At 40.6% G+C, this 27,363-nt stretch overlaps 1 protein-coding gene and 1 pseudogene across 7 annotated transcripts in view; one reads left to right on the top strand and one right to left on the bottom strand.

Moving 5' to 3' along the window:
• The window catches only part of PDE8A (phosphodiesterase 8A), a 157,274-nt gene that overhangs the window by 35,563 nt on the left and 94,348 nt on the right, over positions 1-27,363 (top strand). The gene's annotated exons all lie outside the window — the stretch shown is intronic.
• On the bottom strand, positions 167-297 carry LOC112654229 (small nucleolar RNA U3; annotated as a pseudogene).

Below are 27,363 nucleotides of genomic sequence, written 5' to 3' on the forward strand. Positions count from 1 at the left end.
GAAGTATTTCAGGGTGAAAATGTTAGAGAGTTGCTTTAAAATACCATGGCACTCTCTTTGCCACATCTACCATGAGAAAGAATGAGGACCATTCTCAGCAGTCATCCTGTCAACATTCCAGAAAATGTCAACATCGTATTGAAGGGACACTATTATTGTGAAGGGCCCCAGAGGAAGCCTGCGAAGGAGCTTCAGTCACTTCAGTTTAGAACTGTCTTCTTGGAAAGAAGAGGCTCTGAGTTGACAGATGGTGGGGAAATAGCAAACTATAGAAATGATCCCTGAAAGTATAGTCTTAGATGGTGGGGAAATAGAGTGAACCAGAGCCACTTCTTTTCTGCCTGTAGTCATGTCCAGAGCATGATCAAGGGCGTTATGCTGGGCTTCTGTTCCAAGATGAGCTCCATGTAGGCTCACTTCCCCATCAACAGTGTTAGGAGAATGATTCTCTTGTTGAAATTAGAAATCTCTCAAGTGAAAAATACATCTACAGGGTTTGGATGAGGCAGGTGTTGCTTTTTCATTAAATATCTCAAGCCTGGGAAGAGGAGTTAGTTCTTGAAGGAAATGACTTTGAACATGTATCAAACTCAGTTGCTTTGATTCAGCAAGCCACAACAGTTAAAAACAAGGATATCAGAACATTTTTTGGATGATGTCTACGTTTCTGAAAAAGAAGCTAAAAGTTTAGCAGGCTGATGAACAAGATCTGAGTTGTCCCTCTATAGAAACAGTAAGATGCCAGATGATTTTTCAAACTTAGTTGTGATATTTATTTATTAAAAAGATTTTTTCACTATACATATATTTTAATAATATAGGTTTAAAATGGCAGGTAAAGCATAAAATTTCCAAATGCCTCCTTTTTTTTTCTGCTTTATTTTCTTCCCAAGTTTTTATTTGAATTCCAGTTAGTTTACATACAGTATAATGTTAGTTTGAGCTGTAGAATTTAGATTCAGCATTTACATATGACACCCCATGTTCCTCACCACAAATGCCCTCCCTAATCCTCATTATTTGTGATATTTTAAAGATACAGTAAAAGTTATATTGATTTTTTTTCTTAAACCAGTAATTCTTTCCAGCTATTTGGCAAGTAAACCATTCAGAAGTAAAAACAAACAACCCCCAAAAAAATTATAGCAAAAAAGGGATAGATGTAGCCAGTGTGTCAAAATTATAATAACTGATCAGGGTGATGGGCATTTGGAGTTTCTTTATAGTCTTTATTTTTGTGTATGTTTTTAAACTTTCATAATACATTTTTTAAAAGTTCTTGGGTCTTTGGAGGGCTTGGTGTGGGGGGAGGTTCTTTAGAGTCCTGGTGGCTGGGATTCTCTCGGCCCCTTTCTCCTGGCACTCTACAGGTGATGTGGTGATTCACACCAGAAATGGAGCCACCATTAAAGTCAGGAATGAGTCCAAGAAGGAGGCTCATTATTACCTCTTTATTTAAGTGTTCATAGTCATTTGCAAATAGTACCTATTCTCTCACAGGTACAAAGTTCTAAGTATGTCAGTTAAATTAAGCTTATTAATCTTCTAAATCCTGTATGTGTTTGTTTTGTATGTACCCAGTCTGCCAAAGAAGGAGAGTGGCATTTTGAAGTCCTACACCACCACTATGGTTTTAGCCTCTTTCTCCTTGTACTTCTCACAATTGTCGGCTTAAACAAAATACTATTTTTAAATTTTGAAATAATTTCAAACTTACAGAAAAGTTGGAAAAAATGTAGTGCAAAGAATTCCTGATATTCCTCACACAGATTGCCCAAATGTTCACATTTTACTGTGAGCTGTTATCATTTATTCTCTATCCACATTTAATTATTTTTGGAATCATTTGAAACTAAGTTGCAGGCATGATGTCCCTTTACTCTTGAGTACTTCCATATGTATTTCCTCAAAATGAAGACATATTCTATAATCAATACTAATATCAAAATCATGAAATTAAATATTGATACAATACTGTTACCTATTCCATAAACCTTACTCAAATTCCACCAGTTCCACAAATTTTCTTTATTATAACAAAAGAAAACTTATTATTTTTTAAAGATTTACCTACCCATCTGAGAAAAAGAAAGAGAGCATGAATGGAAGGGACAGAGGGAGAGGGAAAGAGAATCCTAAGCAGACTCCTTGCTGAGTGTGGAGCCTGACACGGGGCTCCATCCCAGAACACTGAGATCAGGACCTGAGCCAAAACAAGAGTTGGAAGCCCAACCAACTGCACCATCCAGGTGGCCCAAGAAAACTTATTTTTTATTATAGGATCCAATCCAAGATCACACATGTAGTTGTCATGTCTCTTTAGTTTTTCATCAGAGAATATCCCTTGATGTTGATCTATTGGGATCTAGACATTTTTGGAAGAATACAGGCCAGTTATTTGTAGAATTTTCCTTATTTTAGGTTTGTCTGCTGTTTCCCCATGATAGATTCAGATCATGCGTTTTTGGCAGGAATACTATAGACGTGATGTTGGAGCCTTCTCAGTGCATATTAGAAGACACATTGTGTCCCTTTTTCTATTCCTGGTGCTGTTCATTGGTATTCCTTGTTTAAGATGGTGTCTTGTGGGTTTCCTCAGTATTTTTCCCTCTGAAATCAAAGAATATCTTGCAGGCAGATATTTTGAAGCTATGTAAATAGACTTTTTCTCATTAAACTTTCACCAACTAGTTTTATCATCCATTGATGATTTTTGCCTGAAATGTTATTACCATGATGGTTACCAAATGGTGAGTTTTAAATCCTGGCTAACATGTTTTGATGTGCTAGTTTGTTGTTTAGCAACTTGCAGTCAGCCTCGGGTCTTTTAATGGAGATACACAGTGGGGTTATGGCATAGAGCAGCTGTGCTCTACCATCAGTCCAAACACGTGTGGGTGGATCATATTTCTCCTTAGAGAAGACCCGGTTGGGTCCAGGTCTCACCCCTTCTGTGGTTTGGGCACCTGGCTGCCTCTGGCTGTCTGCTGTCCTCTCAGCTCCAGCAGTATTCCACAGCCTAGCAGCAACACCTGGGTATTGGGAGTGGTTTTGCGTGATGTTTGTGGCACAGATCATAGCGTATCAACTAAAACAAATCACCTGAGGTTGTTTTTTTTTTTTTCAAAGGGTCTGTGGAATGCTAGCATGTCATAGATTTCCATCTCATGGGGTCCAGGGAAGATTTGTTCATTTTGTTAAACGGATGATAGATGAGCACGTTTACATGCTAAAGGGTAAGAGTCCATAGAGGAGAGATTACCGATTAGGACAGAGGAGACTATTGTTGGGATCCTTGAAGTAGACTTAGGTGGTAGGATTAGCTGTGGGCAAGAGGAAGGACATTTCTTTTAGGAAGACATTGAAAGAAAGGAAGTGTACATGAAAATGAATGCTACCATTTTTGCAGGTTAAGACTAGGCCTAAATTTCACTTGATCTTAGCCAAAAGGCCGAGAAGCGATTAGGCCTAAATTTTAAGGAGTTAATTGTTGCTAGGTTGCCTTATTTTTCTTTTTGAAATAGAAGTGAGGTCATATTCTAAGAGTGAGAGATCACGAACCTTGAAGACATCATTGATAGGGAAAGAGTTGTTGGGGGAGATAAGAGCTATCTGGGGCCTATAGAAAGCTTTCTAAGCAGCTAGGGGCAGAGACCAAGCGTGATTGGTGGTCTCACTCTACAGAGCTGTGTGATTTTTCTCCAGTAGTGCCCAGCATCCCAGGTGTAGAAGCAGAGGGAATGAACAGTTGTGTTGATTAGAGCACATAATTTGCCCCACATTGTGTTAGCAAAGAAAGGGAGGTGGGAGAGCAGAAGATGGAATGAGAGGGTAGCATTTTGTCAGGAGAGGTGGTTTATACAGGATGGGAGAGGTGGTAAATTGAGAAGAAAGCACAATAGTGAACGAATTGGAAGTCAGAGTTCTAAGAAGAGGAGTAAAGGTCCCACTGAACTAGCAGGATGGGCATATTGGTCAGAGAGCAGGATATTGGAGTTGAACATTTCCATCATGGGACAGTTTTGGCTGCTGAGGGGCTGGAATGGAGTAAGGTGGAGGTGAAAATCACCGGGTTGTGACAGAACCTGTGGAAGTTGCTGGATGGGTCATTTACACGAGTGTTGACCACAGGTTGATGGTAGGATGGTGGTGGAGAGGAGATGACCGTGTTCCAGGTGTTTAGGGAGGTGCTGGAGTATTCAGAGAAGGAGGTGGAGGTGAGCAGGAATGAAGCATAATAGCAGCATGGTGTTTTGTCTGCCAAGAGATCAGGATGGCTGGATATGGAAGTATGCTGGAACTGGCTGTCTGCAAGCCTCCAAAAATGCCTTGAAGCTAGTGGAGAGAGGCATCTGCTCAGCTTTCCAAACAAAGGTTGGTCATCAGATCTTTGCTGGTTATTTCTCCTTCCTGTAGCCCCATTCCCTGCCTGGCTAACTCCTGCTAGCCCTTCAGGAATCTTTCTTGAACGCTGAGCTCTCCTCTAACTTAGGTAGCATGTCATACTGCCATTGTCTGTTTCTTGTTCTCTCCTCTAGACTATGACCTCCTCAATGGAGATAGAGACTGTATCCTTTTTTTTTTTTTTTTTTTTTTTAGCTTTTTTTTTTTTTTTTAAATTTTTTTTATTTATTTATGATAGTCACAGAGAGAGAGAGAGAGAGAGAGGCAGAGACATAGGCCGAGGGAGAAGCAGGCTCCATGCACCGGGAGCCTGATGTGGGATTCGATCCCGGGTCTCCAGGATCGCGCCCTGGGCCAAAGGCAGGCGCCAAACCTCTGCGCCACCCAGGGATCCCGAGACTGTATCCTTGCAACCCTGGCACAATGCCTGGCATATATTTGGGTGAACTTCCTATGCAGTTCAGAAGAGGGGTTTCTTGCTTAACAGAAGTCTTCTGAGCACACAGGAGCACTTAAATGCCTACAGAATGAAAGATGAGTAAACCAGGTATGGCAGCCTTTATGAAATTGCCACTTAGTAAGTGAATTTGGTCTGGTTTGTTATTTCTCTCCCTAATGGGTGACTTTTCCTTTGTCAGTTCATCTTGAATCTTTTTGTTAAGTCTCCCAGACCTTCCTTAGTTTGGCCTTCGCCAGATTCCCTGCAGAGGAACAGAATTGTTTCATAGTGACCGACTAATTTCTATGTAGGCCACAGTCCATCTGTTCATTCTGCTTAGGCTTGTTTTTGTTTTTGTTTTGTTAATTTCCCTTTTGCTTTTCTGTACAAGTGGTAGAAGAGGTAAAAAGAAACTTGTTCACATTCAGTTTTCTCCAGGTGCCAAGAATTTCTCAGCCTGTTTGTCCATGCATTTCATTCTTCTGTTGATTCTTACTGAGTACCTACATACCAGGCAACAGTTGGGACCCAGGCTCACTTCTCTGCCTCTGGTAGGTCTTCTCCTGTTGCTTCCTGGCTTCAGTGTGCTGATGGGGCTGCAGCTGCTGTGGTGATTGTTAGTTGGTTTTTTGAACAGTGACTTTAGTCATGAATTGCCCTAAACACAGTTTTTCAGAAACTTTTAATGACTTGCATGCATTACACATTAAAGAATGCAGTGAAGAATAACACATCCAGGTTAAAAACAAAACAAAAAAAAAAATGAAACCAGGTTTATTTGGAGTAATAGTGAAACATTTTCTTTTAGGGGGAGACACTGCATAAATAAGTTAGTCTAGGGTCTTTGAGTGGCTTCTAGTTCTTTCTGCTTGATCTCTTCTTCCACCATCTCAAGCTCAGAGGTATTTGTTTTTGCTTTTGTGGGCACTGAGAATATAATAGAAATATGCTTTTCATATCCCAAGGCCATAAGTGCTTGAAGTCAACTGAATTCTGACTTGAGAGTTCCCCAAGGCCCCATTCCCATTTCCTCTCTGATCTGGACCTTTTCTTTCAAGGGGTATTCCCTTGAGGCGAGGTCCATGAGATGAGCTCCTTGCATGTGGAACACTTGCTCAGAGAGCTTCTCTTCCTTTTGGGAAGTTTCCTTAATGCTCCCACTCCCAGGCTGCCCTTCCTGGAAGTCCTGTCCTTGTCGTGAATTTCCTGGGTTTTTTTCCCCTGGGACCAGTACTATAATATTAACCTAACTAGTGACATTTAAAGAAAGAAACCAAGAGCCCATTTAATCAATTAAAGTTCTCTGGCCCAGCCCTGCTGGACACTCTCCTTCCACCAAAAATGCTTCTTACTCTCCCTGCCTTTTTTTTTTTTTTTTTTAAAGAATCTGCTAATCCTTAACAGATTAATCTGAGTTTATATTTAGATGAAAGTTATCCATTAACAGAAAAGCTTGAAACTGTAGATAGGCTTGACAGTGTTGAAAGTGGATAGATGTAAATAAGTGGCCTTTAGATCAAAAATGTTTTATAGGGACCTTAAGTATTTGTTTTGGCATATAGTTAGCAGGGACATTGGACCATCCTTAGGGGGTTAGGATCACCTTGAGACTCAGACCAAAACAATATGACCTTCCTGTGCTTCAGTGTTTGGCCCCCATGAATCTCAAGTCCTTTTGATGCTGGCTTATTCATATGGGGCCCAAACCCCACTTCCTTTATTACCCTATGCAACCCATCCCATCCATTCCCAGTTACAACCTGAGTATGCAGACTCAGGGAGAACATTACAGGGTTGAATGCCAAGCTTCACATACCGAATTAGTGTCCTCTGAACTAGTGTTTGTCAAACTCCCTACTAATGGATCGTGGCATCAGTTTTGCAGGTTATGTCTGTCTGGCATTGTCATTCCAGTTGTTACTGCTGTGTTATAGACCACCTCAAACTTAGTGGCATTAAACTAGAGACATTTTATTATGCTCCTGGATTCTGGCCCAGGAATTTGGACAGGGTCTGGTAGGGAGTGGCTTGCCTCTGGTCTGTAATATCTGGGGCCTCAGATGGGAGGGGATGATTCCAGTGGCTGTGAATTAGACTCATTCTGAGGCTGCTTCACTCACATGTCTGGTCCTTGGGCCTGCAGTGCCTCCAAAGCTGGTGGGATCAGCTGGGGCTTTTGACCCAAGTGCCTGTAGGCTTGGACTTCACATAGCATGGTTGCTGGGTTCCTACAGGGAAGTAAGTGTCTGGGGAGTGAGTGTTCTCACTTGGTTGAAGCAGCCATGAGTCTGTCCAGGTTCAAAGGAAGGGGATCCAGATCCCCACCTCTCAATGGAAGGAGGTCCAAAACACCTGCGGCTGCCTTAAAAACTACTATTGGGGGATCCCCGGGTGGTGCAGCGGTTTGGCGCCTGCCTTTGGCCCAGGGCGCGATCCTGGAGACCCGGGATCGAATCCCACGTCGGGCTCCCTGCATGGAGCCTGCTTCTCCCTCTGCCTGTGTCTCTGCCTCTCTCTCTCTGTGTGTGACTATCATGAATAAATAAATAAAATCTTTAAAAAAAAAAAAAAAACTACTATTGGTTATTTTATTTTTATGTATTTTTAAAGCTATTGTTTTTTTGTTATTGTTAAAGATTTTATTTATTTATTTTGAGAGAGAGGGCATGCATGAGCAGGGGAGAGGGGCAGAGGGAGAGAAATCTAAAGCTGACCCCACGCTGAGCATGGAGCTCCAGGTGGGGCTTGATTCTATGACCCTGAGATCATGATCTGAGCTGAAATCAAGAGTCAGTAGCTCAATCAGCTGAGCACCCAGGCATCCCACTATCAGTTATTTTAAAATGAGATGGAATATAAAGTAACAGTGGCTCATGTGGTAAGAATGTCAAACTTGTATTTCGGTTTGTTTGGGATATATGTATATTCTGGTTCATGATGTAACTTTTTTTTTCTTACTAGGGACTACAAAATGTATTTTTAAAATACTATTTAAATGCAGTAACATCTAACTTTGATTTATGAACACCAAATTTTATCTTTTAATACTTCAATGAATAGGTTATTATGATGTGGTTCTTAGTCACTTATAAAGATGAAAACCTAAGGAATTGTCATTTGCTTGTAAGGACAAAATGCCTCTTTTTTGGATCTGCTTTATCATTGCACATCAAGAGACACCCCCCACTCCCACCCCCAAGGCTCAATTGGAGTTACCACACTTCAGAAGAGGCTTCAGAAGTGGTCAGGTCTGGCAGCCAGAACGCCCTCAGGTTTCCGTTTAATCTTTGCCTATCGGTTTCCCTAACAAGTTGCAAACAGATGTGAAATGAAAAGAGCATACTTCTCTTTGCAGATGATCAGGAAATATTTAAGGATCTGGAGGCTGAAGAATGAGCCACAGCAGAGAGAAAGCTAGCCATCTCTGAGGAAGGTGGTGTTTGAAGTAAAACAGTCTCAGGAGAGGTGTCCCACATCAGTATTGAAACCAAAATGAAAAATTGAGATTGGGGTTTGCTAAAATGATCTGCCCTCTTCTCTTTCCTCCCTGTAGTTATTTCTACCCTTTCAAAGAAATGTGTAGAGATGACTAAGCAGTGGCATTCACTGTCATCTTATAAAACATTGTATCCCACAGCACCTTTTGTGGAATAGTGTTATAAAAAGACTGAAGTTTTACTCACATATCTTAGAAAATTTACATAATTCCATGTTTTTATTTCTTAATTTGAAAATTATACATGTTCACTCTAGAAAACACAAATAAGCAAAAGTAAAATAAAAATTATCTGCTATTTTATGCTTAGAGGAAATCACTGATTTTTGTTTGATCTTTCCTGTCATTTTTCTGAGGATATATCTATACATTAAACAACAACAACAAATGGTGGGCTTTTACATAAAGTACATTTTTCTGAAATCTGCTTTTAAAATTGACATTCCATGTCAATTACCATATTGCACTACTGGAAACACTTCATGCTATTACATTTTATGGGGGTAGTATTTAACCACTTGCTGACATTTGTCTGTTATAAATAATGTTGTGGTGAACATCCATACAACTAAATCTTCTTATTCCCACAACGTGAGAATTCTTATATTGTTCCTAAGTTAATAACATTTTTTTGAGTATGTAATATATGCAAGTGCTACAGAATAGCATGATTTTTCTTTAGATGTACATGTAAATTGAACTGCTGAATCAACGTGAATGTTTAAAAAATTGTATCTGGCCGGCTAAATTGTCCTTTACAAATGTACCAGTTTATACTACTCCCGGAAGTGTTATCTGTTCCTACTGTTTGACAGTGTGACAGGGTAAAAGCTCATTCCTTGTTTGCTTTTAATTGTGTGACTTATTTGGGTTGTAACCTCCTTTTAGCCTCTTTGCCTTAAAAACCTGCCTCTGCCTTTCAAAGCCCATCTCAGATCCCATCTCCTACCTGATCCTCCCTTACACCTGCCAGCACAGCAGAGGCTTCCCTTCTACTGTCTTGGGGATTTGCTTCGTCCTTTTCAATCAACTGTAGTTATCATGAGAGCATTAAGCACAATCTTATTTTTAATCTTCTTTTGCATGCGGCTTATTTCAGTGCACATCCTTAGGACTTGTAAATACAGAGTTAAATTTAGTCCACAAAAAAGGACTGATGATGGCAAAAAGTAGTCTTTGAGGAGAGGGATGTAAGGAATAAAAAAAAAATACTCATCAAACTGACGACCATGCAGAAGTCTCCAGAGAGCATATAATTTTGGCAATTCGTTTAGGCAGCCCAGCCTTGAATTTTTTTGTTAATAATAACTGACATATTTTGTCACTTTTCTTATTTTAACCATAGGTAGTAGGATCCCCTCCAGCCAGAATTTTTTAATGACCCAAGTTTCCATTAAAAGTTATTTTCTCAAATTAATGTTGGCTATAGTCAGAAACTGACATTTCCTATTTTTACTGTCTTTCCCTTCTTCTATAATGTATTTGCTTCAGACTCCATCAGAGCTATTCTGGCCTCATGGATCTTTTTTCTTTTTTCTTTTTTCTTTTTTTTAATTTAAACTTTGGAGCATCATTCACAAATTAGCAGAGATAATTTTTTTTTAACCAAAGGTCCTTTTCTGGACTTATTCTTTACATTTTGCCTTCTATCCTTCATCTTCTCCCAAATATACAGCATTTTATTTCCATTTATTTCTTTTTTTCCTCCACTCGAATTGTTCTGGTGATGCTGAGTAAAATTATGAGAAGGTACAATGGTAAAACAGTCTGTAAAATTGGTGATAGAAACATTTTTCTCTTGCCAGACTTGGCTTCACAGGATCCCTGCCAGGCCTGAGCCCAGGGCCTTTCTTTGAAGCTGCACAGGCCGTCTTAATGCATCCCTGAGTGCTGGGCTGTATCAGGTATGGCCTTCCAGCTGCAGCCAACAGCCTCCACAGCTGGAATCTGCTTTCCCCACACAGGTCTGGAGGAGAGGGGTACCAGGTGACCAAGTCCGAAGCCCTGGGTCAGCCACCTGTTGCCTTCACATGCAAGGCAGCAGCCCTGGCCTCAGTGTCTCACCCGAGGTGGTCTAGGGGAGGAAGAGGTTTGCCCCAAGCCCCCCACCCCGGCTGCGTCCCCTGGGGTCCCAGGGCTGGGGGTCTGCATGCCGTGTTCCCCTCACACAGGGCTGTGTCCCCACCCTCCCCCAGCCCTGCTGCTGCCAGGGCAGAGGTGGAAAAGGACGAGGCTGTGGGAGAACTCAGCCTGCAGGCTGGCACTGGTGTAGTTCCCTCTCCCGCTGAGCTCGTGCCCCTGTGACCTCCAAGGACCCGCTTTCATTCTGCTCCTTGGAGTCCTCACCACCTTTTCTTCTCTCCTCTCTCACCTGGTGGCCTAGAGTTGGCTGAGGATGGCTGTGTGGACTCCACCTGAGGCCTGTCATCCTGTGGATGATCTTCAGGGCCTCGTGGTGTCTGGCCCAGGGGCCTCGCAGTATCCTTCCTGGCCACCGTGTCCCCGAGCCAGCCTGGGTTCCTTCTGTGGCCAGAGCCACACACTCCGGTGCTGGCCCTGATCAGATCTGCCTGTGGAATCCATCTACGGTTTTCACCTGGTAGTTGTGCCCGGGCACAAGTGCTCACCTAACTGCAGCGCTGCTGGTTGCTCGGGCCTCTGCCATCTGATCTTAGTCCCTCTGCTGCCTCCTCTGCTATGGAATCTTCCATCTCAATCCCACTTAGCCATTGAGTGTTCCTGAATGCCCCTTGCCCCCTTCTTACCTGGCACAGCCCTGCATTTCCTTCCAGACTCGTTTCAGCAGGTGTCCCTCTTCTGAAAACTGGTGACCACCCCCACACCTGCCGGGTGGAGTTAATCAGTCACTTCGCACTCACACTCTGTACAAGCATTTGTTGTTAAACATTCACAAAGTGTTGTAATTATTTGTTTATATTTTTCTATCCTTCTATATTTAGCATCTGGGAGATAGGATCCATATTTTTATTTCTAGAACTTCAGCATTTGGTATACATTTAGTGCCTAAAAAGTACCCCTTAAATATTTGTTGAAGTGAAGGAATGGATGACAATTTCATATCCATACCTGCCAATTGGATAGCTACCTCATGTCTTCCTTGCAAAAGGAAATCTATGTATATTAGAAGATTATAAATGATAACATATTATTACCTACACCTGAACATGATAGTGCATTACAGTTCTTACCTGGAGACTATAATGAGGCTCAGTGTGAAGTGTCTCCCCAAAGGCCATATATTGAGAGGCAGAGCTGGGGCTAGACTTCTATCTTTGTGTCTCACGTATCTTGTCTTCCAGTTTCTGTAACACAGTTTTGCCAGATGGATGAGAAGAGGGTTATAATTAGCCCCATCCATGTGGCTGTCCGAGATTCTGCGTCAGCCTTCCTCTTCTGTTGCTTCTGCTCACACAGACCTTTCTGTGCGTCTCCACTTGTCCAGGTCCTGCCTGCCTTTCCAGACCCAGCCTGATTCCTGCCTTTCTGCCTGTCTTGGTCAAAATCACTGTCCCTTTTTCTGAGTTTCCATAGCTGTTAAGCATACGAGGCAGTATAGTGCAGAGACAAGCATGGGCCTTAGGGGTCTAGATACCCACATCCTCACTTCCTAGTGATGTCACTGACCAGTAGGTTAACCTTGCTGAGCTTCTGTTTCCCAATTATGAATGATAACAGTTCCCACTTTATAGGACTGATGGAAAGTTTAGATGCTGTTTTAGTACATAGGAAACATCCAAATGCTACATGCTACTGTTGTTGGTAATGGCTTGATTACTATGAATAAATCACTGGTTTCTGGCCTTCTCTTGTGCACTTCTTCTCGTGCCTGACTGCTTATTGAATCCATTGTTAAGCCAGTTTTATAGGGGGCATATCCTAACTTAAGGGCTATATTCAAACATTTGTTGGAATGTTTTTGTGAATAACATTCACTTATAGCCTGTTCCGTGGCACATGCCAGTACATAGCCATCTGGAGGTTTGCTCATTTGTGTAGGGGATATTTCATTGAAAAAGTTGTTTCTGTGTCTGCTGAGAGAAAGAACAGAATGTTTTCTATCTTCACAGCTACAACCAGCTTTGAGTTTCAGTGTTTGTGTAGTTCTAAGTCTCTATTAATTAAGGAAATAGATTAGAAAAGACAGTTTAGTGAAAACTCATATACTGCAGGCAATTTGCACATGGTCCCTTGTTTGATGCCCTAGTACAAGCTCACCTCTAGTTATAAGAGGAGCAGTCTGTAATTCTCCTCACTGTCTTCCTGATTTAATAACCTGTAGAGATTGTTCGTCCTTAGTATAAGACTTGTTTGGATTTTCTCTGTCTTGTAAATGAGAAACCAGGAAAATACAGTGTATTTATTATACAGGGAACAAAGGTCATGGAAAACGTAACTTTTCAAGAGAACCCTTAGTTACCTAGTTTTTACAGACCTAGGCCTGCTTGTTTTATTTCTAAAGGCCTGTGGAATAAACCCCTCATTTTCTCTGATTTACAAGGAAACGTTTTAAAATGTGGAAAATTTGATCTTGAGGGGGCATGACTTCTGGTTTATGGGATTGTTTATTTTAAAGTTTAAGCACTACAGTGCCTCATGATACTCTTAGTTAAAAGGAAGTTCATTGTGAATATAATGTCGCTATTAAAATTATATTTTAGATCTGTATTTCCAAGAAAATACTCAGTTTTAAGTGGGGGGGGGAAGCACAGGATAAGGTAGATTTATATGTATCAGGATATGTGTGTCTATGTTAACAGGGATTTTTTTTTAGACTGATGAGATTTCAGGTAAAACCTTTTTATTTTATTTTTTCTCTGTACCCTTTCTGTATTGTCTGGATTTTGGAGTGCCATGTGTTACTTTATAATCAAAGAAATTATAAAGCTATTTTCTTTTTGGAGGGAAAAAAAGTAGAACTTAAGATTTGAACATGCTAAAGTCCTCCTTTCTCTCTCCTTTCCTGGAATCATCCCTGGAAACTAGGAGAAGAAGAAACAGAAATAAAGACACTGTCTTTGAAGAAATCAGATGTGTGGTACCCCAAGCCAGAAAAGGAATGGAAAGAGTCTTTGAAAGATTGACCAGGAGTGTAAGAGGAAGTGAACAGAAGACACAGCCATAGATCTGAGGAAAAGGAAAAAATAAAAAAAACAGCGTGTAGCAAATAACGTTTTCCAAGATGAGAAATACACCATGGGTTTCAAAGCCAAAATGTTTTGTTTGAATGGAAAGGTGTACACAGGCTGGTGGCAGAAACTGCACCAGATCCAGTTTGATTTTAAGGTACAGAGGAGGTTGGAGATTGAATGAGGATTTACACAAGTAACGTATGTAGGGAGCAGCCTGATCTGTGATGGTGGGAAGGAGAGTGCTAAGGCCCTGCAGCTGCCTGTCCCTTTTGGTTAGGGACAGAGAGAAGCTAAAGAACACCTTCCCACACCTTATATGCACATATATACAGTCCTGCCAGAAAAAGAAAGCAGTCTCCTATTCCCCTGAATATGGCTCCAGCCATCCTTCCAGATGAATCTTCAAGTAACTGGTCTAGGAAAAACTGCCTTCAAGAATGAATGAGTGATCAAAGAATGGACCAGTTTAGGGCCTAGTCAAACATAGTTACAAGAAAAAATGATAAAGGAAACATGAAAAAAAAAAAACGGTGAATAACACTCACTAGAAAAACACTGACACAGAACAAATGAAAATTATGACTAAATATTTCACAAATTGAAAAAAAGTCAATCCACCTATACAAAGAACTAGAGCACAAAAAAAGAAATACAGAAGCTCAGGGAAGAACTGACAAGCCAATAGGAAAAGAAACTTGAGTCCAGGAAAGACAGTGAAGGAAAAGAAGAAGAAAACCATCAAAGACAGGGAGGCAATGTTGAAAGTGATGTAAGACAGCAATATAGAAAACAGGAATGGAGTAGGTGAGCTAAGTGAAATAGAAATGGTGACGAAGAGTTAGTGAATGGCAGATGCAAATGAAGGGTACAAAAATTGCCTGAGGCAGGGAACAGAAATGTGAAGGGCTTTTTTTGTTGTTGATATTTTTTTAATTTGAGAAAGAGAGAGCCCAGGCATAAATTGGGGGAGGGGCAGAGGGAGAGGGAGAAGCAGACTCCCCACTGAGCAGGGAACCCGATGACGCAGGGGCTCGATCCCAGGACCCTAGGATCATGACCTGAGCTGAGGGCAGACGCTTAACTGACTGAGCCACCCAGGCGCCCCTTGCTGATGATTTTTAAAAGGTTTATTTATTTTAGAGAGAGTGTTGGGGGGAGGGTTGGGGAGAGGCAGAAGGAGAGGGAGAGAGAATTTCAAGTAGACTCCCTACTGAGCAGGGTGACTGGGGGAGGGGGGCAGCTTTATCTCAGGACCCTGAGATCATGACCTGAGCTGAAATCAGGAGTAGGCCGCTTAACCAACTGAGCCACTCGGGTGCCCAGAAATGTGACGTTTGGGGCTGCAAATGTAAAGAATTATTTGGGCAGCTAGGCCGAAAGATCAACTCATTTGTGAGAGGGGAGATTGTGGCTGCTTCATCTCCTCATCAACACGAGGGAACACTGACAGAATCCTTCAGAAGAGTGAGTATGATTTTATATTCAGGGATTTTATATTCAGCAAAATTGTTTAAAAAAAAAAAGACGAGTTTTTTAACAGAAGATATTGAGAAGATTGTTCCCACGAATCCTTCCTGAGGAATCTAGTCAAAAATAAACTTCAGTCCCTCAAAAGATCACTAGAGAAACTACAGCAAAAGAACTGGTGATGAGCACAGAGTCTGTTTAATTGTAGGTTATTAAAACAAATATGAAGAGTAGTGCAATAGAACAGAATGTAAAGGTTATGTAACCTGACAGTGGGAAATTATCTAACCAGCTAGATTTGGGTGGTAAGTAAAAATATTCTTCCCTTATCTTTAATAGCTAGGATTCAAAGAGCATCATTTAGAACTAACAGATAAGCTAATAGAGGTGTAAGTATATTTAGGAGTACAAAGCTAGACAGGAAAAGAGGATATAATCGGCTAAACTAGTGTTGTGGAGGGATGGTGTGGGAGAAGAAAATACCTTAATCCCATCATTCCTTATAGGGAATTAAGTAGAAATTACCAAAGGAAAGGTTTATAAATATTAATAAAAGTAACCACTAGATAAAAATATAAACCATCTTAAATATCAAAATACACCAAAGGAAAACAGTCATTTAAAAGAGCAACAGGGCAGCCCCAGTGCCTTAGCCGTTTAGCGCCGCCTTCAGCCCGGGCGTGATCCTGGAGACCCGGGATCGAGTCCCATGTCAGGCTCCCTGCATGGAGCCTGCTTCTCCCTCTGCCTGTGTCTCTGCCTCTCTCTCTCTGTCTCTCATGAATGAATGAATGAATGAATGAATGAATGAATAAATAAATAAATAAATCTTTAAAAAAAGGCAAGAAAAATAATTGATAGAACTAAGGTCAATATCTGTTCTATCAATAAATATAAATGGGAATTGGAGGTCACAAGATGGCATCCAGAAGCTTGGTCATCAGGAAGTCAAACCACTTATTCCACTAATACAGGTCCCTATAACAGAAGAGGCAACTTAATGTTCAAGAGCATTGAAGTCACAGAAATACTATCTCACTTCTGGATATTCACTTTATACTATTTGTTTCCACTCAGCCAGCTACAATGAAGTGTTGGTTTAAGGTGATTATCTTCCTTCCTTTGAAGAAATTAAAAATCCCAAACTAATGAGTGAAATTTTAAAAAAGAAAAGGCTACATTGTTACTTAACTTGAATACTATGTGGGAGGTTTTGGTGAAGTTCTTTTTTTTTTTTGGTGGTGAAGTCCTTACAACCTACCACTGGGCTGGGGTGCCTGGATGGCTCATGGCTCAGCTGGTTGAGCATCTGACTCTTGCTTTCAGCTTCTGTCATGGTGTTGGGGTCCACACTCAATGCTGAGTCAGCTGGAGATTCTTTCTTTCTCCCTCTGCCCCTCCCCCTGCTTGTGTATACTCTCTCACTCTCAAATAAAACCTTAAAAAAAAAAAACCTTAAAAAAAAAAAGCTATCACTGAGGACCAGGAAAATATGATATTTTGTTTTTGGAAGCTCCTGAAACATAAACAGGCTCTCATCCTGAAGTGTTAAAATATTTAGTCCTTTCATGTGTGTGCAGTGGCATTCTTTGTTTCACCAGCAGAACCAAAGCCTTATTTACTATTTAATCCATGGTTTCATAAAAATTAATGTGTGTATATAACAGATGGCAGTGTACATGAGGATTCTAGTTTAAATGGCATTTAGCAGTCTTTAATACCACCCTCCCAAATCTTCAACTTGACTCTCCAAGGTTGAAAACTCAACAATGCTGAAAGTAGGCCTAGTAGACTACTTAGTACTAGAGTTCATAGAACTGGCTGAGGGTGCTGGATTGAACAACAAACATGCAATGCAGGAGGAATATCAGCCCTGCCAACTTGCAAGAAGATCGGAAGATCTGTTACTTTCCTCATGGTCTACCTCCTGTTCACCTTGGTGGCCACCCAGATTCCTCTGCTTTTCACAGCAGTCCTTTTCTTCCTCCTGCTTCCCATTGGCTCTTCATTCTGTATCCATTCAGAGACTCCTGCTCTTGATACACATCTGAACAGTGAATGAGGATGCTTTCTTCAAAATTGCCTGTAAGTAAAATGGAGGCTCAGACAGGAAGCACCCCAGACATTAGAGGACAAAGGGCTCATGTCATCCACACAGAGCCACTTCACCTGAAAGCACAGTGGACTTGAACGTGAATATACCAACCTTCCCTCCCACTAAGCAACTCAGAGCAGAGCTGTGAGCACAACTTGGCTTTGGGCAGATGCCAGATCTAGGTAGAATGTTGATATAGGGTCATTCTCAAAGGCTTCCTGCTAAGATGTTAGCTGACCAGGCTGAGGGGACCCCTGCACTAAAGGCTGTGCCGTATGCACTGTAAGGGAGGATTGGGGAAAACCAGCTGGAAGAGAGGCACTGCCCATCTAAAGCAGTTGCAGGGCTAAGGACACAGAAGGAGAATCTCCAAAGAACCCACGAAAATGTTCTGAAAGAGAAAAGCTTTAAAAATCCATCAGCCTCCAACAGTGAGAGATCATGTAATGGTTCCAGGCAAGTGAGAACTTACTTCTCTCTGGCCCTTTCCTACGCTCCCTGCCTCAAACAGCAGCTAGCAAGTGGGGGAGGAAGTGAGGGAGAGAGAGGCAGCCACCCCCCTTTCTCCAGAGGCATGCTGCCCCTGCAACCAGCCCTTGCTGGTGGAGAGAAGTCTTCAGATGAAAACTGAAGTGCTGTTAAGATATTGGACAAATTGCTTTCTTTTTAAAGTAAACGCTTTTTGAAAGTTAATGCAGAAATCCTAAGTGTACAACTTGATGAATTCTTGTAAATGTAACCAGCACACAGATCCTGGAAAATAGAACATTCCAGGACCCTATAAGGCCTTCTTGTGTTCTCTCTGCCACCCCCTACCCCCCACAAACATTACTATAGTTTTGCCTAATTTGATCTCTATGTAAATGAAGTAGATTAATCATTTTAATGACTTAATTAAAGCTGTTTGTGTGACTTAAAGAGTGTACCAGGTTGAATAGTGTCCTCCAAAAATTAATGTCTCTTGGAACCTCAGAATGGGACCTTATTTGGAAATAGTCTTTGCAGATGGAATCCGTTCAGATGAGGTCATACTGGATTAGGCTGGGCCCTTGATCCAATGACGAGCGTCCTTCTAAGAAGTCCATGTGACAACAGGCAGAATTTGGGGTGATGCAGCTGCAAGCCAAGGACTGCCGGAGATTTCTGGCAACCATCAGGAGCTAGGAGAGAGTATGAAGCAGCTAGGAGAGCTGCTTTCTCCCTCAGAGCCTCTGGAATGAATCAGCCCGCCTCCACCTTGATTTTGGACCTTTAGTCTCCTGAACTGTGAGGAAATAACTTTGTGTGTTTTAAGCCACCTGGGTTGTGGTCATTTGTTATGGCAGCCTTCAGAAACTAACAAAATGCAATTCTGGGGGCTTTGTGTTGAGAAAGAATGGACAGAAATTTTATGACATTTGTCTTAAGCATGGAGGAAGTGCTATTTCCATTAAACAGGTTTAAAGTGGGAAAATGACTTAAAAATCACTTTTTTTTGGTTACCCTGCAAGAAGAGTCCTGCATATTCAACCTTCCAATTATGGAAGGAAACTGTTGGCTTACTAGAATATCAGAATCTTATGTGTACAACAGGGCAATGGAGGCAAAACCTTGCCCAGATTTATTTCATGCACTGTCATTTACTACCAAGCTCCCTTTACTGAGTCAGATGTCCCCAAGCACATAAACCTCTGGGAGTGGATTCTGCTGGGAAGCGCTTCAGTGATTCTTCTTTTTTTTTTTTTTAATAATAATAAATTTATTTTTTATTGGTGTTCAATTTACCAACATACAGAATAACACCCAGTGGTCATCCCGTCAAGTGCCCCCCTCAGTGCCCGTCACCCATTCACCCCCACCCCCCACCCTCCTCCCCTTCCACCACCCCTAGTTCGTTTCCCAGAGTTAGGAGTCTTTACGTTCTGTCTCCCTTTCTGATATTTCCCACACATTTCTCCCTTCCCTTCTGTTCCCTTTCACTATTATTTATATTCCCCAAATGAATGAGAACATATAATGTTTGTCCTTCTCCGATTGACTTATTTCACTCAGCATAATACCCTCCAGTTCCATCCACGTTGAAGCAAATGATGGGTATTTGTCATTTCTAATGGCTGAGTAATATTCCATTGTATACATAAACCACATCTTTATCCATTCATCTTTCGATGGACACCGAGGCTTCAGTGATTCTTTATGGGGGCCCTGTCCTTAGACCCACCGCAGTTCAGATGCCCCCAAGTGATTGCCCTACCTCAGAGTCAATAGAGCTAATCAAAGCTTAGAGGTGATAAACACAAAACTACATATTCAGACTTCTTGTTGCCCCTGCTACCAGTCTTTCTTCAGGCATATGATTTGGTAGATTCAGCTAGCTCTGCAGACCAGCCCTGCACCATCGTTCTCTTGAGGGGTTTTCAGTGTGCTGGGAATCTGTGTGTCCCGGAAACTATTTAGGGGAAATTAACATGTAATAAGTGAAACCAGCCACTTGCAGAAGTGGTCTGCCCTCATTTCATTTTCTGAGTGTAATTAGAATTTCATGTTTTAGATTTATTTCTTATTACTACTGTGTATGTTTGAGAGTTTTTCCATTCTAATAAGTCTTTTTATTGGGAAAATTTCTTACACTATTAAATCAGCATGATATTGAAGTTTCCTTTAGCTTAATATGTAAAGACATTTTGAGGGTATATAGATATACATCCAAAATGTATTAATCTTTACATTTTTTGCTTTTATTTGTTATTTGTCATACAGATTTTTCTACAAAATCACATGGTCATAGCCTGACATTTTTATATGAAAATTGTGTCTTTGGTTGAACTAGAAGGCTCGCTTCCTGTTTTTTGTGCATCATGCTTTATTTTCAGGTTCAGTTATGTATGCTCAAAACCAATACTGTTTTTCACTTCTAGTTATATGTTATAATTTAAATGGAAAACAGGTTTTTTTAAAAAGGAGGTCAGGCACTTTCTATGATAGCTAAAGAAAATGTGGTTGAAAACAGCAATTGATGTAGGGTGCTAAAATGTTCAGAGAGGCAACAAAGCAAGAAGCTAATCAAACAACTTTGAAAAATTTGGCTTATTGAGAATATACTCAACTGTAACAAAATTAAAGATTATATCATTTCTGTGGAGACCTTTGAGAATGAATTAGAATATCCATTTGGCTGGAGAGGATTTCACAGTGAATTAGAAAAAGAACAGAATGATTTATAATATAAGCCAATCAGGAAATGTAGTCATTCTTCATTTTACTCTATCATGTGGGATTTGTTTATTCTTTCTTCTTGGATATTTCCTTTAGGAACATTTATTATCAAAACATGAGGAAATGTTGGGGATTTCAATTATTCAGTAGTTACTAAGCACTGCATTTGTTTAGGTTCCAATTTTATGAAAGTGAATAGAACTCAAGCTCAGCCTAGCAGAGGAAGTAAGGGAATGAAATTCCACTGTGATGAAAATAAGCCCAGGATAACTTTGGGAACACATAGGCTTGGCCCCTCGTCCAGATGGAGGTTGGGGCCACAGGCATAGCATGTTTGTTTGAGTTTTGAAATATGAGGAAGAATTAGGGGAGAAGAGGAAGAAAGCAGGACTGTGCCATGCTCAGTGAGCCACAAGAATGGCATAGTAGTAAGAGACTCAGGCTCTCAGGAGGTCCTGAGTTGTTAGGGCCGTTGAAGCTTAGGCTTCAAACACTATAAGAACCTTGAATGCCACGTCAGAGTCCAGGCTTTGTCCAGGGCAGTGTGATCCCCTGAAGGATTTTATATGTACTCGATTTATGTATCATTCCACTTCCTTTTGAAACTTAACATTCTGATGTTTTTGTGACTTTGGATTAATAATTGCAAGTGTTCCTCTCTCTCCCCACCCCCCACAGTCTACAGTTTATCTGTTGAATTCAGGTAGTAGTGACAGAAGGTAGACAGAATTGACTTTCGTCTTGTTGTTTAGTTAATAATACAAGAGAATGGTTAAGTGTAATAGTTGTGAAGTGAGCAGAAAGATACTTTGAAATGTTTTATGTTCTTTATGGTCAGTATTTTTGTACATCCTGTAGAAAGATGTCATTCTCTATATATTTTCAGGCACTTGTGAAATTTTCGGGTGTCTGAATTCCTTTTTAGGACTTGTATGGATGTATTCTCATTATTATTACCGAAGTAAAGAGGAAATGATATCAGCAGATGTGCGGAGCTTTTATTCACACTGAATACACTATTCATTTAGACAAAAAGATCATTTCTCCATTCAAATCGGAATATTCTAATTTAAGGCCTAAATCAGTTGTGTCATAATCTCTATGGAAACAAAGCTTTCTACTGTGTAGTAGTTGCATAAGTAACTCATTTCCCCCTTGTAGATATACAAATTGTAGATGCGGATGCTGCTTTTTCCATTTTCTCTCAAGAACTCTTAAAATAGAAGAGACTTTAGCCAGTGACATTTGTTTATATGTTTTATAAAATTTAAAATGTTCAAATTTCCTGCTTACTTGAATTATTTTTTTTAATTCTTTTTTTTTTTTTTTTGCTTACTTGCATTCTTACAAAATTGCTGGAATTTAACAATCACTGATAAGCTGCTTTCTTTTCCTAGTTGAATTCTGACTCAGAGGGCTGAATTACCCTGTCACTTCTTTTTTTTTTTTAATAAATTATTTTTTTATTGGTGTTCAATTTACCAACATACAAAATAACACCCAGTGCTCATCCCGTCAAGTGCCCCCCTCAGTGCCCGTCACCCACTCACCCCCACCCCCCGCCCTCCTCCCCTTCCACCACCCCTAGTTCGTTTCCCAGAGTTAGGAGTCTTTATGTTCTGTCTCCCTTTCTGATATTTCCCACACATTTCTTCTCCCTTCCCTTATATTCCCTTTCACTATTATTTATATTCCCCAAATGAATGAGAACATATAATGTTTGTCCTTCTCCGATTGACTTATTTCACTCAGCATCATACCCTCCAGTTCCATCCACGTTGAAGCAAATGGTGGGTATTTGTCGTTTCTAATGGCTGAGTAATATTCCATTGTATACATAGACCACATCTTCTTTATCCATTCATCTTTCGATGGACACCGAGGCTCCTTCCACAGTTTGGCTATTGTGGCCATTGCTGCTAGAAACATCGGGGTGCAGGTGTCCCGGTGTTTCATTGCATCTGAATCTTTGGGGTAAATCCCCAACAGTGCAATTGCTGGGTCGTAGGGCAGGTCTATTTTTAACTCTTTGAGGAACCTCCACACAGTTTTCCAGAGTGGCTGCACCAGTTCACATTCCCACCAACAGTGTAAGAAGGTTCCCTTTTCTCCGCATCCTCTCCAACATTTGTTGTTTCCTGCCTTGTTAATTTTCCCCATTCTCACTGGTGTGAGGTGGTATCTGGTAGAGAACCCAGAAGTGGACCCTGAACTTTATGGTCAACTAATATTCGATAAAGGAGGAAAGACTATCCATTGGAAGAAAGACAGTCTCTTCAATAAATGTGCTGGGAAAATTGGACATCCACATGCAGAAGAATGAAACTAGACCACTCTCTTGCACCATACACAAAGATAAACTCAAAATGGATGAAAGATCTAAATGTGAGACAAGATTCCATCAAAATCCTAGAGGAGAACACAGGCAACACCCTTTTTGAACTTGGCCACAGTAACTTCTTGCAAGATACATCCATGAAGGCAAAAGAAACAAAAGCAAAAATGAACTATTGGGACTTCATCAAGATAAGAAGCTTTTGCACAGCAAAGGATGCAGTCAACAAAACTCAAAGACAACCTACAGAATGGGAGAAGATATTTGCAAATGACGTATCAGATAAAGGGCTAGTTTCCAAGATCTATAAAGAACTTCTTAAACTCAACAGCAAAGAAACAAACAATCCAATCATGAAATGGGCAAAAGACATGAAGAGAAATCTCACAGAGGAAGACATAGACATGGCCAACATGCACATGAGAAAATGCTCTGCATCACTTGCCATCAGGGAAATACAAACCCTGTCAGATCTTAACAGATTAGCATCACCTGGCTGTGCAAGGCTCCCTCTGGTTGGTCTCCTTACTTCTGGATCTTTAGGTGTTCTTTACATATCACGAGCCCTTTGTCAGTCATATGTTTTGCAAATACCTTCTCCCATTCTGTAGCTTATCTTTTCACTCCCTTAGTAGGGTCCTTTAATGAACAGAAGTTCTTAATTTTAAAATCTAATTTATTAGTCTTTTTATGTTTAAGAAATCCTTGCCTATCTCTGACGGTTCCTCACTTTTTTTTTTAGTTTGGTGGTCTTCATCTGATTCTCCTTTTCTCTCCCTGCCAACTGTACATAATCATTCTAATGTGTTTAATGTATGTTATTTCGTTTTTGTGTGGTATTGTAAAGTATGTATTTTTGAGGGCTTATGTATTTGTAATTTTGTAAATGGTATTATAGATCTCATGATTTTTTTTCTTTTTCACTTAGCATAAGTATTTAAGATTTATCATATTACTGGGGCACCTGTGTGGCTCAGTTGGTTAAGCGTCTGCCTTAGTGCAGGTTATGATCCCAGGGTCTTGGGATGGAGCCCCAGGTCAGACCAGGCCAGGGAGTCTGGTTGCCCCTCTGCCTCTTCCCTGCTTGTGCTCTCTCTCGTATCCTCAAATAAACAAATTAAATCTTTTTTAAAAAGGATTCATCATATTACTCTTTCCCAGTTAGATATACCCATATTGTCTGCAGCTCTGCCGCTTCGAATAACCCTGGACAAACATTTTTGCATATAACCCCTTACAGATCTTTGTTAATAGATCTCAAATTCTCACTTCTGGGTCATAGGGTATGCAGGTACAGGCATTTTTGGCTTAACCTTGGTAATTAGTTCCTGAACAGCATGTGCCCTAAGTGAAATTTTCGACTTGGAGCCATTACTTACTCTTAAATGGGAAAATTTTATAATTCATCGTAAGTCAACTCAAAACCCCCAACCTGCTTCCTAAAGCATAACTGAAATTTACTAAAGCCATATACATAAATAACATTCTAGCACGTTAGGATGTAAAATGCTTAAAACATCACTTTCTAATTGTCAAATATTGTGGTTCTTGACAAGAGGTTGCACGTGCAGAGCATGAGCATCTCTTCCGCTCAGGCTCAGACCTAGTTTGCTGTTATTTGGCTAAACACCAAGAAGGGCGGAATCGTAGGTAAATAGGGCACTCGTTTTGGTGTCTCCCTCAGGAAAATGGTGAAGAGATGGAAATGAGCCAGCATGCCAAGTACACTTGCTACTTCTGTAGCAAAACCAAGATGAAACGATGAGCTATGGGGATCTGGCACTGTTTTTCCTGCATGAAGACGGTGTAAGGTGGTGCCTGGGCCACTTCTGCTGTCACAGTAAAGTCAGCCTCAGACAACTGTAGTTGAAAGACCAGTAGAAGCCCCACTACTTGGAACAGCATTAGCCTATAATAAATGAATTAGTTTATGTAACAAAATTACTTTAGCTTGTTAAAATGTATTACTTAGTTCCAGTTTGCATTGCATTAATTTTGCTCTTGACAAAAACTTGGAAATTAAAAATATCCTTATTTTTTTTATGGGGAGGGGGAGTGGTTGCTTTGAATGCACTCAAAAGAACAGTTTGCCTGCTCTCCTGTGACTTCCAAAGGAAGGCAGTGGCCCCATGGAGGATGGTGCTGGGATGCCCTATGTGCACTGGCAGTTTTGGAAGCTGCATATCCCCTTTGACACTCCATGCTTTCCAAAATGCTTATGCAATTATGACTACTTGCTGTTTGAACAAGTGTATTTGGACTGTAATCTGAGACTTCCTGCATATAATTTTGTTGAAAACGTATTAGACTTCTAGTTTCTAGTTCTGTTCATGAGGAGCTTGGAAATCAACATTTTATCCTAACAATAAGTAAAAAGCTGAAGAGACTGAAAAATCAACAACTCTTAAATCCATAGGGGAAGACACAGTACCCCCAAGATTGGAGAGCTAGGCAAATGCAGGGACTCACTGCTTCCCAGAGGCTCTTGAGTAGAAGCCGTTCAGGAATGCTGGGGTAGGAAAACCTGAACTGTAATCTGTGAATTACTGGAGGCTTGGTGCAGACAACTCTGAGAGAATTAGAATGTTCTGAGGGACTGTGGTATGAGGGGGGCCCCACAGTATTGTGAGGTTTGCCTCCAAGAGTTTGACAAGATTTATATAGTAAATATCAGAAAGAAACTATGTTGTCTACAAGAAACTCACTTTATTATTATTTTTTTAAAGGATTTTATTTCTTTGAGAGAGACAGCAGGAGCAGAAAGAGGGAGAAGCAGGCTCCCTGCTCAGCGGGGAGCCCCACATGAGGCTCAACTCCAGGACCCTGAGATCATGACCTGAGCCAAAGGCAGACACCCCAAGAAACTCACTTTACTTATAAAGACACATATAGGGGCACCTGGGTGGTTCAGTTGGTTAAGTGTTGGACTTTTGATATCAGCTCAGGTGCACACCTGCTTGCTTGCTCTCTCTCTAAATCTTAAAAAAAAAAAAAAAAAAAAAAAGACATCTACATTAAAAATAAAGACATACCATGGTAACATTAATTAAAAACAAGCAAATATAGCTATATTAATTTCAGACAGAGCAGACTTCAAAGTAAGGGAAGTTATCAGGGATACAGAAGGACACCACATGATGATAAAGAGATCAGCTCTCCCAGAAGACATAACAATCCTTTATGTATATGCACCCAACAACAGAGCATCAAACTGCATGAGACAAAAACTAATAGAACTGCAAGGAGAAATAGATGAGTTCAGTATCATGGCAGGAGACCTCAACACCTTTCAGAAATGGACCTATCCAGCAGACAAAAAACCAGTAAAGACAGAATGGAACTCAACACCACCATCAATCAATTGGATATAATTGACATGTATAAACTATTTCATCTAATAGTAAAGTACATGTGGTTTTTTCCCCCTCAAGCTCTTACAGAATATTCACCAAGATAGACCACATTCTGGGCCATAATACTTTAACAAATTTGAAAGAGTAGAAGCCATACAATGTCTGCTTTTAGTCCACAATGGAAGTAAACTAGAAATCAATAACAGCAAGATAACTGGAAATTCCCCAAATATGTGGAGATGAAACATGGGTTAAAAAAGAAATTTTAAAATATTTTGAAATAAATGAAAACTAAATACAACTTACCAAGATTTCTGGGATGCAGCAAAAGTGCTTAGAAATTGGTAGCATTGAATGTGTAATTGAAAAAGAAGATTGATCTAAAATTAATAATCTGGGACACCTGGGTGGCTCAGTGGTTGAGCATCTGCCTTCAGCTCAGGGCATGGTCCCGGAGTCCTGGGATCGAGTCCCATATCGAGCTCCCCTCAAGGAGCCTGCTCCTCCCTCTGCCTGTGTCTCTGCCTCTCTCTGTGTCTCTTATGAATAAATAAATAAAATCTTTAAAAAATAAATAAGAGGGCAGTCTGGGTGGCTCAGTGGTTTAGAACCGCCTTCAGCCCAGGGTGTGATCCTGGAGACCCGGGACTGAGTCCCACGTTGGGCTTCCTACGTGGAGCCTGCTTCTCCCTCTGCCTTTGTCTCTCCCCCCACCCTTCTCTCTCTCTCTGTCTCTCATGAATAAATGAAATCTTTAAAAAAATAAAAAATAAAATTAATAATCTAAGTTACTACCTTCGGTCACTTGGGGAAAAAAACCCAACAAATTAAATCCAAAATAAGCAGAAGAAAAGAAATAATAAAGAATTAAAGCAGAAATTAGTGAAATTTTAAACAAGAAATCAATAGAGAAAAATTAATGAAACCAAAAGGTGGTTCTTTGAATAGATCAGTAAAATCGATAAGCCTCCAGCCAGGCTAGCTAAAAAAGCAGATACAAATTCCTGATACCAGAAATGAAAGAAGGAGCTTCATTACAGATTCCATAGAAGTTAAAAGCTTGGTAAAGAAATACTATAAATGATTCTGTGTCCACAAATTTGATAACCTAGATGAAATGAACCAATTCCTTGAAAGACACAAACTTTCAAAACTCACATAAGAACTTGATGCTTGGGCAGCCCCCGTGGCTCAGTGGTTTAGCACCGCCTTCAGCCCAGAGCATAATCCTGGAGTCCCAGGATCGAGTCCCACGTCCGGCTCCCTGCATGGAGCCTGCTTCTCCCTCTGCCTCTGTCTCTGCCTCTCTCTCTCTCTCTGTGTCTCTCATGAATAAATAAATAAAATCTTGAAAAAAAGAACTTGATGCTCTGAATAGGCTATCTATTGAAGAAATTAAGCCAATAATTAATAACCTTCCAAAACAGAA

Source organism: Canis lupus, chromosome 3 (assembly GCF_003254725.2).
Source record: "Canis lupus dingo isolate Sandy chromosome 3, ASM325472v2, whole genome shotgun sequence".
Classification (NCBI taxonomy): domain Eukaryota; kingdom Metazoa; phylum Chordata; class Mammalia; order Carnivora; family Canidae; genus Canis; species Canis lupus.